Source organism: Chrysochloris asiatica, unplaced genomic scaffold, assembly GCF_000296735.1.
Source record: "Chrysochloris asiatica unplaced genomic scaffold, ChrAsi1.0 scaffold00399, whole genome shotgun sequence".
In the NCBI taxonomy this organism is placed as follows: domain Eukaryota; kingdom Metazoa; phylum Chordata; class Mammalia; order Afrosoricida; family Chrysochloridae; genus Chrysochloris; species Chrysochloris asiatica.
Window position 1 is genome coordinate 1589124 of NW_006408917.1, and position 7289 is coordinate 1596412.

At 40.1% G+C, this 7289-nt stretch overlaps 1 pseudogene; it reads left to right on the forward strand.

Annotated features, from left to right (window-relative positions):
• LOC102832611 overlaps nt 1-6468 on the forward strand; it is a 12900-nt pseudogene extending 6432 nt beyond the window's left edge.
• Nucleotides 6469-7289: the final 821 nt, after the last annotated feature.

Here is a 7289-nt window from a genome sequence, read left to right on the forward strand (position 1 = left end):
TTTCTTCAGTTCCCCCAGCTTGAGAAATGCTGAATGTGTTCTTTCCTTTTTGTTTTTGGACTCCAGATCTTTGTACATTTTGTTGTAATATTTGAGTTTGTCTTCTCAAGCTGACCTTTGAAATTTTCTGTTCAGCTCTTGTACCTGCTCATATCTTTCATTTGCATTAACATCTCTATGCTGGAGAGCAAATTTCAGGGTCTCTTCTGACATTCATTATAATCTTTTCTTTCTTTCTTGTCTTCTTAATGACTTTTTGCTTTCTTCATATATGATGTTCTTGATATCATTCCACAATTCTTCTGTTTAGTGTTTAATGTATCAAATCTGTACTTCAGATGATCTCTGACTTCAGGTGGGATATATTTAAGGTGATATTTTGGTTTTCATGACTTGTTTTTATTTTCTTCAGCTTCAGTCTGAATTTGCATAAGAGCAATTGATGGTCTGTTACATAATCTACCTTAGGCCTTGTTAGACAATAGTAGAATTGATGCATTTGAGATATGGTGTTGGAGGAGAATATTGAATGTACCATGAGCTGCCAAAAGAACAAAGAGATCTGTGCTGAAAGAGTGCTCCTTGGAGGCCAGGATGGCCAGACTTCCTCTCTTATGCTTTGGGCATATTATTAGGAGGGACCAGTCACTGCTTAGTGATATAATGTTTGGTAAGGTGGATGGTCAGAGAAAAAGAGGAAGACCCCAAGCAAGATGGATTGGCAAAATGGCAACATCAATGGGCTCAAATGTGGCAACAAATGTGAAGTTATCCCAGGAGAGGGCAGTGTTTCATTCTATTGTGCATAGCGTTGCTCTGAGTCAGTAATGACTCAATGTCACCTAATAACAACATGAGAATAAGCAGACAGTACTTTGGGGACTGTTTAGCTGGTGTGGTTCTGAAGGATAAGCACTGAATTGCTGACCACAAGATGAACCATTCAAATAAAGCAGCTGCACGTCATAAACTCTAAAGAGCTTTACTATGTGTTGGAAATAATTAGATATCACTTAAGAACAACCACAACAGAAAAGCATGTTGCTGCAATCAGCTGATTAAAAATGAACTGGTTAAGGAAAATATTCTACTGCTTGTTGTTGTGTTGTTAAGTACCGTGGAGTCAACTCTGACTCATAGTGACCCTGTACAGGGTTTCTGAGGCTATAAATATTTACACGAGCAGAAAGCCTCATCTGTCTCATGTGTAACAGCTCGTAGTTTCTGACTGCCAACCTAGAGGTTAGCAGCCCAATTCTATTGCTTAGTGCTCCCTTAAACTTGGGGAGGAGCCAAAGCTCATATGCTTGTGGAAAGGAAAGGATCCTGAATAAGGGTTTGTCAAGCAAAGTCCATAAATAAATAGTGGGTAATTATGGGTGTTTAGTCACCTTCCTTAGTGTTTCTTAGTTTTATGGTTAATTTATATAGATGATTCCGTTACCTGGAAATAATCATTATTTGATATCATTTTCCTGTATTTATGCCACCTAGCTCTCCTTTACTTTTCTTATTTTTGTGCAGCAAGAAGAACAACGACCTGCTAAATACTAGATGTGATAAGAAACATTCCTTTCTTTTCTACAAAATTTGTTGGAATTCTTCTAAAACCTTTAAAGGGTTGTGTCCTACAGAATATACAGTAAAACCAGATTTTATTGGCAGCTATAAAGGTCTACTGTATGTCATATTTTTAAATGATAATGAGGGAGTGAACTTTAGAAAGTAATATTTTATACCTCAAATGAGACATTTATTTTATTCTTGATTTTTGACTAACCTGGCAAATATTATTATTATATGAATTGATTATAATCCATGATAGCATCCTATGGACAAATTCTAATCATCAAGTTGTATCTAAGATAAAGTGCCAATTTAGTTATATAAGAAAACAGAATTATATGAAAATTTAGAGAGATGTTTTATGTGCATATTAATATAGTAACATTGGTCTATGTAATTTTATAGAATAGTTCTTCAATTTTGGTATAAAGGTTATATAAACTCTATTAATTGAATCTGAACTGTCCTTACTTTTATTCTGGGACAAAGGTTATACAAAAACAAGATTAAGGATTTATTTTATTTTTAAAGTTTTCATAAATTTACTCTCTTTGTATGAATGTACAGATTTTACTTACTAATAAAACATCCTATGTGGTTATTGCTCTAATTTAAAGTATTTAAAATCTTGAATTTATTTGATATCTCATGTTATCAGGAAATTTATCAGTTTTATTTATATTTTTATATTTCAATTTTTAAATTATTTTATCTTTTCCTAATCCTTATGAATAAAATAGACATCTCAAAACCAGATTTGGTGTTTTAACACTAATGACCAAAGACCAGAATAGTTGTGAGATGACATCAAGCATACCATACAGGAAGAAAACAAAAGAACATTAAGAAGACAAAAAAGAAAGGAAAGATCCTGTGTACAGAAGCTAAAGCAAATCTAACAGATAATAAAGAAACACTAGAACAGAAAATTTCAAAGGACAGCTTGAGAAGACAGTCAAATATTATAATGAAATAAGCAAAATCCTGAGATATAAAACCAAAAGGGAAGAAAACTCTTAGCATCTCTCAAGCTGAAAGAACTGAAGAAAAAATTCAACCCTCAACTTGAAAAGTGGAAGGATTCTAGGGGCAAAATATCGAATGATGAAGGAAGTATCAAAAGAAAATGTAAGGAACTCCCATTGACCTGGAGATGAGCGAGAGAGACGAGCCAGGGGCTTGTTGGTCCAAAGTGTGGTGGGACCTGGGGACTCCTGAGTCCGTGGACAAGGACATAGCCATGAAGAGCCAGAGATGAGAGTGAAGCATCCAGCTGATATGAAGTGAGAGGAGACTCACAGGAAAGTCCAAACTTGCATATAGTACCCATTTGACCTAGCCTCGATAGCTTGATAATCAGAACTCAACTAAAGGAAGATAAAAAACCAACCAACCAACAAACCCAGTTTTTGATAAAGGTAACAAGTGTAAACTGCTACAATTTAATGAACTTGACCTATACTTATGGCTATGTTGTTTTTGTTGTTATGTGCCGTGGAGTCGGTTCCAACTCATAGGGACCCTGCACAGGGTTTCCAAGGCTGTTAATCTTTATGGGAGCAGAATGCCTCATCTTTCTCCCGCAGAGCAGCTGGTAGTTTCGAACTGCTGATCTTGCAGTTTGCAGCCTGATTCATAACCACTACACTACCAGTAGTAGCTCAAAATACCAACTGAGAATAAAGGAGTCTTCACATCAAGTATCAATCCTATCCTCTCTGCATACAGTGTAGATAAGGAAGGGTAACTTAGGCTACCTAAAATGAGGGGACAATAAAGGCATAAAGGAACTGGCTTACAAATTTTCAAGAGGGAGTTTAAGAGTGTGTGGCAGAAGGTAGAGTTCTCACTGAACAGCTTTCATCTTGCCTAAAGGGGTATGGTGAAAAGAGATGGGGATAAGATTATTATGATTCAATAGTGAGTAATTGTTATCATGACTAATTGCGACTGTCACAACTGTAAAGATAAACGTTTATAGCAAAAGTGGGGGAGTAGTTAATCTTACAGTCCAGGGACAGAGAATCCTATGATCATCAAGGAAGAAGAGTATGAGCAGAATGCAGGACCCTATCCAGAGAAGCAGAGACACCAGAGATGGAGGCAGAGATGAGAACATGGAGAGAAAGAGCAGTTGAGGACTGTAGACTCATAAAAATAAAAAGACTGAGTGCTGGTGGCCAGGAGACAGAATTCTCCCTTGCAGAAAGTGCCCTTTGGTTGTTTAAATTATTATATTTCAAGAAGAAAAGGAATTAAAACCCCCCCCAAACAACAATAACAACAACAAAAAGCACAAAAAACAAAATAGAGGAAATGGAAGCAAATATTGTTAAATGATGATGCACGGATGAGATTGTAATCATTGCAATGAAAAGATGGTGTAAAACTGATGCTCCCCCATGTAAATTATCACTCAATTCACAATGAAAACTTAAAAATTAAAAGAAGATGTAAGGACTACACAGTTACTGTACCTAAAAGAAATGGTTAATGTTCAACCATTTCAAGAGATACAATATGAACAAGAGCCAGTGATACCAAAATAATAAATCCAAGGTACACTGAAGTCATTGAATAAGATCAATGATCCAAGAATTGATTAAATACAAATTCAGATTTTCCAATAAACTGATGCAGCACTGAAGGCACTCAGTGCCTAGAAATGTGGAAGACAGCTACCTGGCCAACTGATTGGAAGAGATCCATATCTGTGTCCATTACAATTAGAGGTGGAACCAAAATACTGGGGAACTCATCAGAAAATATTAATATCATATGCAAGTAAAATTTTGCTAAAGATAATTTTAAAATGGTTGCAACAATACATTGACAGTAAATTGCCAGAAGTACAAGCCAGATTCAGGCAAAGACATGGGTTGAGGGATATCGTTGTTGATTTCCAATGGATCTTGGCTGAAAGTAGAGAATACCAGAAAGATGTTTGCCTGTGCTTTATTGACTACACAAAGTTATCTGACTGTATGGATCATGGGAAACTACGGACAACACTGTGGAGAATAAGCAACTTAATTCTGCTCATGAAGAACCTTTAAGTAGATTAAGAGGCAGTCATTTGAACAGAACAAATAGACAGCAAAGAGTTTAAACTCTGGACAAGTATGCAACAGGGTTATAGTCTTTCACCATACTTATTTAATAATTTCTCTGAGGATATAATCTGATAAACTGAGTTATATGAAGAATAATGTGGCATCAGGATTAGAGGACGGTTTATTAACAACTTGCTATATACAGTACAGGACTCATGGTGTAGTGCTATAGGATCAGCACAGGGCTGTGAACCATAAGAGCAGTTCAAATCCACCAGTTTCTCTTCAGAAACACTATACAGGATTGCTTTGAGTTGGAACCAAGTCTATGGCACATAACACTAACAACAATATGCAGTCATGGTGTGGCACTTCAGGATAATGCACTGGACCTGCAAAGTCAGTTTGAACCACAAAGTCGGCATTTCAAACTTACCAACTGTTCCTTGGAAATCCTACATAGAATCTCTGTGAGTTGGAACTGACTTGATGGCACTTAACAAGAACAACAATATGAAGATGATACGATTTTGCTAGTTGAAACTGAAGAGGACTTAAAATGCCTACTTTTATCTTTGATGAAGATCAAAGACTGCAGCCTGCACTATGGGTTGCATTCCAATGTAAAGAAAACAAAAATTGCACTACTGGACCAATAAATAGCTTCATGATAAAAGTAGAACATATTAACGTAGTTAAAGTCTTCATTTTGCTTTAATTCAATGTCAACATTCATGGAAACAGCAATCAAGAAATCAAATGACCTATTGCATTAGGCAACTCTGTTACACAAGGTCTTTTTAAAGTTTTAAAGAGCAAAGGTATCAGTTTGTGTTAGTAACTGTCCACCCACCAGTTAATGCCACTGCCTCGACAACCATTTCCATAGCCTGTCCAACCCAGCTCCCAAACTAACTCCTATGTCATCTCCTGTCCAGCCCCTCCCCTCAGTCTTCCCAGAGCCCCGACAATGCACGCACCCCTCAAAACTTGAGTGTCCCTTCACCTGGACCTCTGAACAATCCAGTGAACCCCAGCTTAGTCATGAGTCCTGCCAGCTCCAGACAGGCCAAGAAGCAGCAGTACTTGGACAAGTTGAAGCAGCTTTCCTAGTACGTTGAGCCCCTGAGACGCATGATCAGCAAGATCGACAAGAACAAAGACAGAAAAAGGATCTGAGTAAGATGAAGAGCCTTCTGGACACCCTGACAGGTCTCTCCAAGAGGCGCCCCCTGAAAACACTGCAGAAATGTGAGATCACCCTGGAGAAGCTCAAGAATGACATGGCTGTGCCCACACCTCCACTATCCCCAGTGCCACCAACCAAGGAGCAGTGCCAACCCCTCCTGGATGCTGTCCTAGCCAACATCCATCCTTCTGTCTTCAACCACTCCCTGTACCACACGTTCATGCCATCCATGGCAGCCATCCAAGGCCCACCCATCACACTCCCCACAGTGTATACCCAGAAATGCAAGTTTGAGGAAGATGAGCAGCCGAGCATCCCCAATGTGCTCCAGAAAGAGGTGGCTCAGTTAGACCCCAAGTTCCTGGTGAACTTGGAGGCTTCTCACTGCAGCAACAGCAGGATGGTCCAACTGGTCTGCAAGTTGGATGACAAGGACCTCCCGAGTGCGCCACCCCTGGAGCTCAGCATGTCTGCTGACTACCCTGCTCAGAGCCCGCTCTGGGTCCACCAGCAGTGGCAGTATAATGCCAACCCTTTCCTACATTCAGTGCACCAGTGCATGACCTCGCAATTTCTGCAGTTCCAGACAAACACTCAATCATGGCCCTGCTCAACACCTGGGCACAGACTGTCCATCAGGCATATCTCTCAGTTGCATAGCAGCACCCAAGCCTACTGGTCACTCACCTAGATTGCTGGCACCACAGCTTCGTGCTGGACATTCTAGATCTTGATTGCTTAGAAAGCCTGGGTTAGATTAGCTTTCCCTGCTTTTATTTTCTGCCATGAAACCAGTCAGGCCTTGTCCCACACCCAGACAGTCATTGGATGGGTGGCTTTGGAGCCAACGAAGCCAGGGAGGGCTGGCAGTCCTCTGAGGTCCAGTCCAACTCTCACCCATCACTCTTGGTGCTGTCCCTCCTGTGCTTGTTGACGCACAACCCAGTCTTCACCAGAGCCACATCTACTCCATGCACAAGTCTCATCACAGTGAGTGTGTCCCAGGAAATGGAGAACATAGGAAATCCTTCCAAAAGCTTCTCTGCTTGTAGCTTCATGTTTAGACAGACATCACCTTTGGGATGTGGGCATCTTGGTGAGCAGGCTCCATCTTGGAAGAAATACCTGGCCTCCCTTCTGGGTACTTCCCCTCCACACAATTTGGAGCAGCAGGGGACACCATGGCTTCTGAATGGGACCTGTATCTGTGCCAACATGTCAGGACAAGGAGTGTTGTGAAGAATGCAGTGTGAGAGCCCAGTTGCCCACAACAGAACAAAACCATATTGCAACCAGGCAGTCACTATTCCCAGGGCCCACCCCAGAGCCTCACACCATCTCCACATGGCCCCTGGGTATCAGTTGGCTGGATGTACACAAAACACTCAGGAATATATAATCACTTAAACACACCAAATGGTACATTCTGCAAACCTGCCTCCTGGCTGCCAGCACACAGTGTTTCTCTTTCCATGAGTCTA